The 12,018-nt window shown below is 36.0% G+C and overlaps 2 long non-coding RNA genes across 2 annotated transcripts in view; both read left to right on the top strand.

The window, feature by feature from the left end:
• Positions 1-588: 588 nt before the first annotated feature.
• LOC109673965 (uncharacterized) overlaps positions 589-12,018 on the top strand; it is a 160,818-nt gene continuing 149,388 nt past the window's right edge. Inside the window, exon 1 of the long non-coding RNA XR_012446335.1 lies at positions 589-669. This is a non-coding gene — a long non-coding RNA (uncharacterized lncRNA). The remainder of the gene's footprint in view (positions 670-12,018) is intronic.
• On the top strand, positions 6,411-8,208 carry LOC141421336 (uncharacterized). Its single transcript, XR_012445929.1, has 2 exons — positions 6,411-6,462; positions 7,914-8,208. It is a non-coding gene; the product is annotated as an uncharacterized lncRNA (long non-coding RNA).

Genomic DNA, 12,018 nt, shown 5'->3' with positions numbered 1-12,018 from the left:
ATACCTACCATTTGTTAGTTTTTTGGGCTGCAAAGGTACCAGAAGTACTCCTGTTATCAAGAACTGGCATCCTTCCTATGAAGTCAGTTTATTTTCAGTGTAATGTTTCTATCAAGAATTGGAGTGCTTAGTGCTTTTTGGTTGGTGGCACTGTATCTCAGAATGGGTGTGGCCTCACACAGGGGGGAATTTTCATGGTCTTTGCTCAGGTAAAATTGATCACTGAATTGTCTAGGAAATTTAAGATCTGCAACTTGGCAGGAAGTATAGAGGAATTATTTTATACTTACCAGACCCATCTTTCCCCACACCCACAAGTCCAGTCCTAGGTATCTAAGGGTGATTGGTTTCAGGACCCCCTAAGGATACTAAAGTCCAGGGATGCTCAAGTCTCTTAGATAAAATGACACAGTGTTTGCATCACTTACACACATACTCCTGAATACTGGAAATCATCTCTAGATTACCTAACATGATGTAAACGCTATGTAGTTATTACATTGTATTGTTTGGGAATAATGAAGAGGAAAAATAGGTCTGCAACATGTTCAGTACAGTTACAAATTTTTTTGACTATTTTCAATCTGCAGCTGGTTGAATCCATGAACACAGAGCCCACAGATATGGAGGGCCGACTGCATATAGACAGTGATTCTCCAAAGGCATCTGGTAAGTCTGCCTGCCATGTTATCCTGTCTCCTTCACAGACTGGGAATTGTGGATTGGACAGTGTAAGTGATTTACGCTATTAAATTGCAAAGCTGGGGGTGAAGATTTGAATTCAGATCTGTTTGGTTTTCACTGGATCACAATGGACCACGTTTATTAGACTTGTAGTACTGAAGCTGTTATGGTTATTAAAACCAACAGTTACTAGTCAGTAGAAAACTGGTTAACATAATAGTACTCCATAAATGTGACTATATGCATAACACATCTATAGATCACACACAATCACAATACATTTTGGGAAGATAAAAGCCAGTTGTTCTCAGTGGAGAGGAAACAGGAAACTCCAAAGTCATTGCTCTCCAGCTAATTTTTTAATAGACATTATTTTAAAACCTTTTAGATTTAAATAAAAATTTTCAAATATTACTAAGGCCATATGGAGTTCTCATATGCCTTGCACCCATTTTCCCTTGTGACTGAGAACTTACAAGTACATGGGACATTTGTTACAATTAATGGAACAACACTGATACATTATTAAGTCCATACATCATTCAGATTTCTTTAGTTTTTACCTAATTTCTCTACTAAGATCCTATTAAGAACACAATAATTACATTTATTTCCTTAGATTTTTCTTGGATATGACATTTTCTCAGATTTTTCTTGTTTTTAATGAACTTAGTAATTTCAAGGCATATTGGTTAGGTGTTTTGTAAAATGTCCCTCAACTAGTATTTACTAGATCTTTTTCCTATGATTAGTTTGGATTTATGTGTTTTTAGGAAAGTCATAGAGATAAAAGTTCCATTTTTATTATATATATTGAAGATATGCAACATGATATATGCATATTAATATACATTTATATATACATATATTATGGTGAGATGAATACTATTGCTTAAGCAAGTTTACATATCCATCACCTTTCATATTTTTTTTGTGTGTTTAAAATATTAGGTAACCTAGCATCCACTTTCTAGGCAACATTCAGCATATAGTATTATTCACTATAGTCATCCTGTACAATAGATCTCTAGCCTTATTCATCTTCCAAGGTACAAGTTCACACTCTTTGACCTCCTTTCCCCCATTCTCACCTTTTCCCTACTCCTGGAATTCACCATTCTCTTTGTCTTGATGTATTCAGTTTTTATTTTTTTATGATACTGAGCGTTGAACTCAGGACTGCACGCTAGCTAGACAGGCATGCTACCACTTGAGCCTCTCCACAGGTCTGTGTGTGAAAGATTTCACATATAAATGATATCGTACAGTAGTTTTTGTTCTGTGTCTGGCTCGTTTCACTTTATCACATCTTATCAAGGGTATATGCTATCACTGTTGATGTTGACCTTGATCAGGTAGTGTTTGACAGATTTCTCTGCTATAGTTTCTCCACTTTTCTGCTTTCCAGATTGTACTTTTTGGAAGGAAGTCTCTGTGGTTAGACCATACACAAGCAACAGAGAGTTATGTTCTTCTAACTTGAGACCAAAGAGTCTATGCAAATTATTTGGAAATCTTCTGCCCCTTCTCTTCCATTTACTTATTTATTCAATTAATTATATTAGCATGGACACATGAATATTTATTTCATATTTTGTGTTATAATCTAATACCACTCTGTTTTGTCACTCACATTGTTCCAGGTATGGCCACTGGGGCTTTTTAAATTGATCTCTATGACCCTTTGACATAGCTCGATGGCTGGGATTTTTGTCTGCTTGTTTTGAGTACTTTCTTAATTTCTGGCACTCTAAGATGCTCCAGGCTCATCTTGTATGTTTTCTGTCTCAGCCTTAGAATCTATTATTTTTCCGAGGAGTTCTTTTCTTCAAGAATGACATTAGAAGCAAAGTTTTGGGTTCTTGTTGTGTTCCTTGCTTCTAGGGTGATGTTGATTCTAATCCTCTCAGCTGACAGGGCAAGGGACTGTACTTAAATATACTAATCTATATGCACACATATATCTGTAAATATAGCCATATGCAACCATTCATATTCATATGAAACTAACATGAGTTCATGCTGATGTGTTGAACTTTAATCCATTACAATTACTAGATCATTCTAGTCTCCTCTTGCTTATCTATAAATTCCCACTCCAACTGTGAGAAACCTGGCTCCTACAAGTAACTATCCATTTACTTAATCATGCAAATCTTATGGAGGCTCCTCAAAAAACTAAAAATAGAACTGCCATATGATCCAGCATTTCTACTCCTAGGGATATACCCAAAGGAATGTAAGTCAGGTTACAAAAAAGGCACCTGAACACTTATGTTTGTTATGGCATTATTCACAATAGCTAAGGTATGGAAACAGCCACTACTGATGAATGCAACCAGAAAATATGGTATTTATACACAATGGAATTTTATTTAGCCACAAAGAAGAATGAAATTATGAGGTTTGCAGGTAAGTGAATGGAACTGGAGAACATCATCTTAAGGAAATTAGCCAGGTGCAGAAGGCCAAAAGTCATATGTTTTCACTCCTATGTGGAACATAGACCCAATACAATGAAAAGCAGAACAAGTGAGGGGGGTCACATATGAGAGGAAGAGTAAAAGAAGGAAGTTAAGAAGGTGAATATGGTTGATATACTCTGTACAAGCATGAATACAGAATTCTTAAACTGTTTGAAATCACCATAAGAAAGGGACTAAGATAGAAAAAGAAAAATAGAGGAGATGAACCAATCAGGCTATAATATATATAAATATGAAAGTGCCATAAGGAAACTCCTTGTGTAGCTATCTTAAACAACAAAAATGTCATTTCCTTTTTTTTTCTTATACAAAATCAGAAAACAGTTGGGTGGAACAGGTTCTGCCTGGGTCGGGGGAAGTTGGTACCAATTGCGGAGGGGAGGAGATGGGAAAATGGTGAAAGAGGGTGAGTATGGTGCAAATACTGTGTACACATGAATGTAAATGGAAAAATGAGAGCTATTGAACCTGTTCCAGGAATGGAGGGGTGGATAAAAGAGGATGATGGAGGGAGTACATTCAAGTACAGTGTATTTAATATGCTGTAAGAACTTTTGTAAATGCCACATTGTACCCCCACCCAGCACAACAATAAAAAATAAAAGAATCATTCAATTCTACAAGTATAATTTGGAATCTAGCATGCGTATCTCCAAATTGTTCTCTGCACTTATATTCTACATAAAGTCTTCCTTTAGAAAAATAAAAAAAAGACTTATGGGTAAGTTGATAGTTATTATTGATTTATTTGAATTATCTGCATAAACATTAATGGGCAAATGAATGGAGTTCTCAAAAGAAGAAATGCAAATGACCATAAATGTACAAGAAAAGTTTAACATCTTTAGCTCTCAGGGAAATGTAAAGCAAAGCGGCATTGGGATTTCATTTCACCTCAGTCAGAATGGCTATCATCAAGAAAACAAATAACAACAAATGCTGGTAAGGATAAAGGGGAAAAAAAGAACTCTTATTCACTGTTAGTGGAAATGTAAATTAGTCCAGTCACTATGTAATGAGTATCATTACTTCTCAAAAATTTAAAAAGACAACTCCCATATGATCTAGCCATACTGCTTTTGATTCAAAAGAATCAAAGTCAGCTTATTGTAGAAATACCTGTATACCCATGTTTATCATGGCAGTATTCACAATAGCCCAATTATGGAATCAATCTAATTGTTCATAGGGATGAATGGATAAGGAAAATGTGTTATATATACAATGGAGTTTTACTCAACCATTATGAAGAATAAAATTATGTCTTTTTTGAGGGGGGATGGGATTGGAGATCATGATGTTAAGCAAAATAAACTAGTCCCACAAAGACAAGTATCACATGTTTGCTATTATTTGTGGAAGCTAGGGGAAAATAACACAAAGTGAAACCATAGTGGGAGGGTGAGGGTAAATGAAGAGAGTAATGGATGATGAATATGGTTAATATATTTTCTGCATGTGAATAAATATGGAACATTGAAACCTGTCGAAGTCATTTTAAGAAGGGGGAGGGAAAGAAGAAGAATAATGGAGGGGATGAGCTAAACTGGGGTACATTGTATGAATATATAGAAAAGTCACAACAAAGCCCCCTGTATAAGCATTATATACTAATAAAATGTTTAAAAGAGAAAGTAAAAGGAGATCTACTGAAAAGGTAAAAGGGGAAGGAAAAGAGGGAGGGAGGAAAGGAAACAATAGAATAATAGAGGGTGTAACTTTGATCAAAGGGCACTATGTGCATGTATGGAAATGTATAATGAAACCCCTTACTGTGCACAATTTGATGTGTGCCAATTTTATTTTCAAAGACACCCAAATTCAAATTTTCCCTATTCATAGCACAACAACTCATCTAAAGAGTATGTTTTGCTGCCAGCTGTCCAGACTAAGTTATTTTCAGTGGCCAACATTGCTGGCTTTGCTGTCCTCTCAGTTCCTGCCCCAGGACTCATGTCCTCCTCCTAGTGATCCCCACAACCAGGTACCTCTGTGACTCACATTTCTAAGGCTATTACTCTGCCATCTGTCTGTTAATTTCTGTATGCTGTCATTGATGAGACCTTTAGGAACCACCCTTTTCAACAACTATAAGATTTAATATGGGACATTAAAGACCCTAAAGTATTCAGAAATATCAATGATTTGATTTCTAATGATGAAATTCTAGGAACAGATATTTCACAAAAGAGAATCCTGTCCCGTACTCTTCAAATTATGTATGCCTACTTTCATAATCACTTTTGTATCAATTCACAAAATGGTACCTTTCTCTGAGCATATGCCTTTTATTTTCTTGCCTTTAAATAGGAACTGGAGGGATTAGAGGTGTGGCTCAAGTGGTAGAGCACCTGCTTCATAAGCACAAAGCCATGAGTTCAAACCCCAGTCCCACCAAAAACCAAACCAGAACAAATCGGAACTGGAGAGTCATTTTTGAGACTAGAATCTCATTTAAACACTTGTCATTTGGGTATTTTTATTCATGTTAGAATTTAGTATGAAAAACAACCACTTGACATTGTTCAATAAGCATTTCAACATCCAAAGTGACGTGTTGTCAGAATCTTAATTAGTGTGATGTTACGGGCACATTCACAAAGCAACATAAGTAATTACATAAAACAATTGTCACCATCCACAAGTACTAATAGTGCCTCAGATACAGCATGTGAAGAGTGTAATGGCAATCTTTCTAGAGTAATCTAAGTAATTTTTTATAAAACTGGCTTATTAAAAATAATTGATGCAGTAAGACATCCTATAGATTTTTGTATTTTAAATCCTACAGTATGAAATAACATACTAAGTAAAAAGTCTTCATGTGCATATTGCAGAATACTGACTGCTTTAGAAAACAAATGGGGAAATGAATGGTGTGAAAATTAAGTTAATAGAAGTGGAGAAATTATAGGTAGAAAATCATTGCAGAAAAGCTGAGCCTTCTCAGAAGTGAAAAATACTTCTATACCTAGAAATATTAAAATAAATACCCATGAAAATTGGATTGCAACAAGCCTGAACTCAAAGTGCTACCAAAGTTAATGCAACCAAAAAGGTAAAATTCAAACAAAATTAAAACAAGAAGTTACTACTTACAAAACACAGAAATAATCTTGGGAAAGTATTTGGTGAAAAATACTGATGTGGTAACTAATACTTGTTTCAAAATGATGCTTATGGTGTCACATGTCTGGGTTTTAAGTAAGGAGTATTGTTCCACACAGGGCTTTCTTACTCAAAGGGAGATGCGTGTGAAGTTTTACTTTTGCCAACTTTCCACCCAGTCCAGGTGAGAGCTCATGGCACAGTTAGTTCTAACGTGTTTATGCTTTTCCTGGCAAGTTTCCTTGCAATAGGTAACTTGTTAAGTATTTTGACTGACTCTAGATAGGCCCAGCCTTAGGTAGAGATGGGGGAATGGGTTTTGGGGTAGATCATATTATACCAGAGAGAGAGAGAGGGTGAGTTGAGGAGAGGATAGGGTTTTAACAGTAGCCTTAAAAGAATGATGGGAAAAGTTAATCAGAGAAAAATCTATATCCTTCCTGAAGGAAGGGCAGATCAGTGTAGATAAAGAGCTTTTTTGGGGTTGTTTGTTTTTTTGCAATTGCCTTTTATTTTGCCTCTTTGGTGACCTAATTTCTGACTATAAAAGTCTCAGGCCTTCAATCTTTCTCACTTTTAAAAATCATCAGCTTTATTTCAGATCTTCTCCATCTTCCAGCTGCTTTGCTCTGGTTATATTGTGCCTATCCAAGAAATAAGACCCAGTATGCATGGTCCATTAGAGAATTCCTGATTTGATAGAGCTTGGTGATATATCTGCTTTGAAGGAAGCTGTTGAGTAATGCAAAGGGTTAACATTCCAAGCAAAACAGACACAGTCCATTGTACAATGTGATGGCAAAGTTGCTAGCCATCTTATGGACACTCACTGTGTTCTGGGGCCTCTGCTGTAGACCTTACACACATTATCACATTTCATAATCTTTCAACATAAGTTTAGTAGATTTACTAATGTATCCATTCTCCCACTTATTATTTATCTAGTACTTATTAATTGCCTACTACCAGATACTGTTTGAAAGTTAATAGTTAAAAATGTGAGACTAGAAATACAGCTCCTGTTAGAGCACTTATGTAGCATGCACGAGGCACTGAGTTTGATCCTCAGCACTGTAAAGAATAAAAGTAAAAAAGTGAAATCTTAGAACCAGGCTAATTGTATATTATTGAAAGGAAAATAGTTTGGTGTCAGACATTTGATGAAAGATGACAGATAGAGAACAATTTTTCTCCTAAATACTGATCAGCAAGTGTAGGATTTCTGTTGACTTTAAAATATAAAAATAAAATTTTTACATGTTTCAAAACAAATAGTTATTATAGTCAATTTTAATAACTTAAAGATGGGAAAAAGAGAAAACAATATTACACAGTTATTGAATTTTTTGTTCTAGTTGAAGAGTAGTGAAATTTAACAATAGTGCAGTGTAAAGAGAAGATCAGCCTTGCTATGGTTTGAAAGTGTCCTCCAAAGTTTGGATGGTGTCCTCAGTGTTGGAAGATAAGGCCCAACAAGAAGTGATTAGGTCATGAGGCCTTTGCCCTCATGAATGAATGAATGTCATTTTTGTGGGAATGTGTTAGTTATTGCAAGAGGGAGTTTGCTGTAAAAGTCAATTTGACCCTCTCTTGTTTTCTTGCTCTCACCATCTGTTGCCATTCTGCCTTCCACAGTGGGATACTGCATCATGAGGGCCCCCACCAGATGCTGGCACCATGCTTTTGGATTCCCAACCTCCAGAATTTTGAGCCAGAGAGATTTCTGTTCATTATAAATTAACCAGATTGCAGTATTCTATTACAGCAGCAGAAAACAAACTAAGACAAGCCCCAAATTGAGTTCCTTCTCTGATGGAGATGTTACCTACTAAGTTAAAAGGACACAAAAATAACAAGACTTTCATGTTGATGTTTCCAGCTCTGGAAACACAGGGTTGCCTGTGTTTCTTAATAAAATTTTAAAAGCACACTCATTTCTATTTTTGAGCATCTCAATCCAATTGAAATGCAAATAAGTTATTAACTATTGCCTCGTGTAAAGTTGGGGGTTTCTGTGGGTAGAAAGTGGACAAAATTTTTACTATTTCATTTGGACAACTCAGTACTTTCAAAGAAGTATGCAAACTTTTGTTTGTGTTGTTTTCAGGGTGGGACATATTGTTTCTTAAGTAGAGGCCAAACAAATTTTGTAATATATAATATTAGAATTCTAGGGTTTTGATTTTGGTAATTTTCTCTCTATTTAAGTATGAATAGCATTCAAAGCAGACGCTAATTGTAAACAGACATGAAATCAAGTTTATGGTTAATAGACAATGATTTGTCAAAATTATTGAGAAGATGGAAGTTCCAGGGGATGTGTAATCTACCTCTTACGGAACTTAGAAGTTAACTTAACTTAAACCAAATCCACTATTATTGTTTTTAAATCTGAATTAACTTTTTTAAGAGGAAAAAGCACAAGGCTTTTCAAAATAGGAAAGAAGCCAGTGATAAGAACTGAAGGGTTGCTAAATGCTTAAAAAATAGCTAATTATTTAAAAAAATGTATTACTACTTAGAAATAATGAGATACTAAAATTTACTAATTCTTTTACCCAAGATAATTTGTGTTCTGGTCAAGTGACATACTTGATAACTAAGGGAAAACAATTTTCTCTAATGGATATTTAAGATGAGTAATTCTTACCTTCATGGCAGCACAAAACTAAAGGAACTAAGGACCATAAAATAGAATCTCTTTGACCACGGGCTGGGAATGAGGGAGGGAACATAGAAGAAAATATCATCCAAAGAAACTTGATTCTACCATTGTCCTAAAGAGAAGTTCAACCTCAAATTGAAAACATTTGGGTTTTAATAGAAGGATGGTCTTTATGCAACTGTGGTTTCATTTTTGCTTGGATAATTGGAGGGTAAAAAGATACCATGTGCATTCCATCTGTTACTCATTAGGCTGCAACAAAGATTCCAAACACAATTATTTGAGAGCCAAGATTTCAACTGAGTATAAAGTTATGGTCTCTGAGTCTATAAGTTCAAAAACTCACCTGTATTGTTAAGTTCCATGTAGGATGCAACAATAAATCTCAAGACAGCCCAATTATCTGTAGACTTAAAGTTTCTATCTGCTCATATACGTACTCTAGAGGTGTTCTATGAGTCACTGACCATTGTTTCTGACAATGTTTTCTGTGGTCTCCAAATAAACTTGGGGAACAAAAAAGGCATAAATTGCATATTCAACTATAGAGCTCTTATGACTTGTCACATATCATAACCTCTGATAAATCCTAATCTGTAGAGTACTTAAAGGTGGATAATTTCTGTACTAAAATAATTTTTTGCACTGGATTTGAACTCAGAGCCTTGCTCTTGCTCTATTATGTGAGTCATATCCTTCTGTCTCTTTAGCTTTTGGCTAGCTTTTTGGATAGGATCTCCCTCTAACTTTTTGCTGGGGCTGGCCTCAAATCTTCACCCTCCTGTCTCCATCTCCTAAATTACTGGAATTACAGACATGTCTGGCCCTCATAGCACCATTTTATTGTGTAGGGATGTGGCTTAAGGAATTTTCTTTATACAGACAAAATTCTTTAGTGTTTGGATATTACAGTAGATAGATTAACAAGATCAGAAATAAACACAGGCACACATAATTTAAAAATAGAGACAATCTGGTAAGTATCAAATCTTTCCTTTTTTTCTAAATGAAACATTGTGCTTTTAGTCACTTCTTTCTCCAAATTCTGACCAGAATGAAGATGAAGATGCATATATGTATGCAAGGGCAGCTGATGTCTCATCCCGGGCTCTGCCCTGAAGCCTGGGCTGTGTTTTCTCCTATTGGGTACTCCACATTTCCTACAGATGTTTCTTGCATAGATTCCTTGTCTTCCTGTCTGATTTTGACCTTTAAAACCTATTTGTTCATGCCTTTTTCAACCTTTCTCTCCTCATGCTGCCATAAACTGGCAACACTCCGATAATTAAATCTCATCTCATTCAAAAATTTTCCTTGACCTTACAGACTACTTGTCAAAAATACAACCTGAAACAACTCTCCTAATGTTGGGGGACCATCTTTGATTAGTCAATTGCACATGTATGTTCACACGTGCGTGTGTATACACACATATATACACATATACATAATTATATCTTGGAATGTATTGAATTATGTAAGAATAAGTCATACATTTAAATTTAATTTATACTTCTCTGTTTTATGGATTTTTAAAATTAACAGTTAAATCTAAGACACTAGTCTCTCTCAACAGAATTGAATTGGTAACATTGAACTCTGCTGGAGATAAAAGTTAATTTACATAAAAATCCCAATGAGGTAGAAATTTTCATTCCCTTTTTGCATCTGAGGAAGTCACATAAACTCCCCAACAGTAAGAACTCTTTCTGGATATTGAGGGCTCCTGCTATGCATTGATTCAAAATAGCATAACTTATAGCTGTGAGGGTTATAATATGAATGACTGTGAAAACCACATCAGGATATAATTCAAATATATTCTCTGTTTTTTTTTTTTTTTTTTTTTTTGCAGTACTGGGGTTTGAACTCAGGGCCTCATGGTTTTTAGGCAGGTGTTCTACCACTTGAGCCACTCCACCAGCTCAAGTATTCTTTTTTTATGCCTAAACTTCTTCCTAGTATATTTTTCTCAGGAAGAAATGTGGAATGGATCCTTCTTTATGGAAAAACAGATCATAAACTGTGACATTGTGTCAAAGTGGTCAATGTGAGACAGGGAAGGTAAGAGCACCCCAATGCTACCTTCCCTGACCTCACCCTGAGCCTTCCCCTCCATCTTCCCAGTGCCCCTGGCCTCTCGCTGCCTCTGTGAGGGGAATTTCCAATCACTCTTGCAGGTTTGCTATCTCTCCCTGTGGAAACCACATTTTTCTTGAATCTCATTTTGTTAATTCTGGTTGAGGGCTAGTGTAGCCCTTTCAAGTCTAGACTTCATCGTTATTATTTCTTGGCTGTCTGATCATAAGGGAGTGATAAATTTGCTTTAAGCCTCAGTTTCTCATAGGAAAAAATGAGAGTAAGAATGATACATCATTTTAATGGAAATAGTAAATTAGATAATTCATGTACTGATATTAAGATGAAACCTGAGACATACTAAGCTCAATAACTATTTCCTCCCCTCCCCCACACTCCTCTCTCCACCTCTTCTTTCCTCATTTTAACATATGCGCATTCTAAATTTGGCTGCTCATTCATAACATAACTAAACAGTGAGATCTCAGGCCAGTGTAAGAGACCTACAAGGGTGCCCAAGAAGACTATTGTTTTAAGGCAACCATCAAAACACACAGGTTCTGGCCACCAATATCACATCTATGGGACTTAAATGTTTTGAATTTTTCATAAAGAATGCACTTGAAACCTCTTTGCCCCCTGTCAGGAAATTGAGAGATAAGCAGGCAGGGAGTGATTTTGTCCTGGCCCTCCTCTCCTCTCAGCTCATTCTCTCTGGCTTTCCATTTGCTGTAGAGTTGGACTTATTCTCCATTATTCCCACCCTTTTCTGACTCTCCCTCTCCTCCCCTTTCTTTCCTGATCTTCCCACCCCTCCTTCCTGCCTCCTCTTTTTTCTGCCTGGCATCCTTCTGCCTTTCCCCTCCTGCCCTCTCTCTTACCCTCTTTCTTGGTAATACATCTGATGCCAAAATGATATTTTTAGTAACTTATGCTCCCTAACTTAAGCCATGCATACATTTCTGAGTAATGGTGGTTGCGTGTCTAGGCTTGAAT

The sequence above is a fragment of the Castor canadensis genome, chromosome 3, assembly GCF_047511655.1.
Source record: "Castor canadensis chromosome 3, mCasCan1.hap1v2, whole genome shotgun sequence".
Lineage (NCBI taxonomy): Eukaryota > Metazoa > Chordata > Mammalia > Rodentia > Castoridae > Castor > Castor canadensis.
Note: the sequence above shows the minus strand (reverse complement) of the source record. Positions and strands in the feature narration are given on the sequence as shown.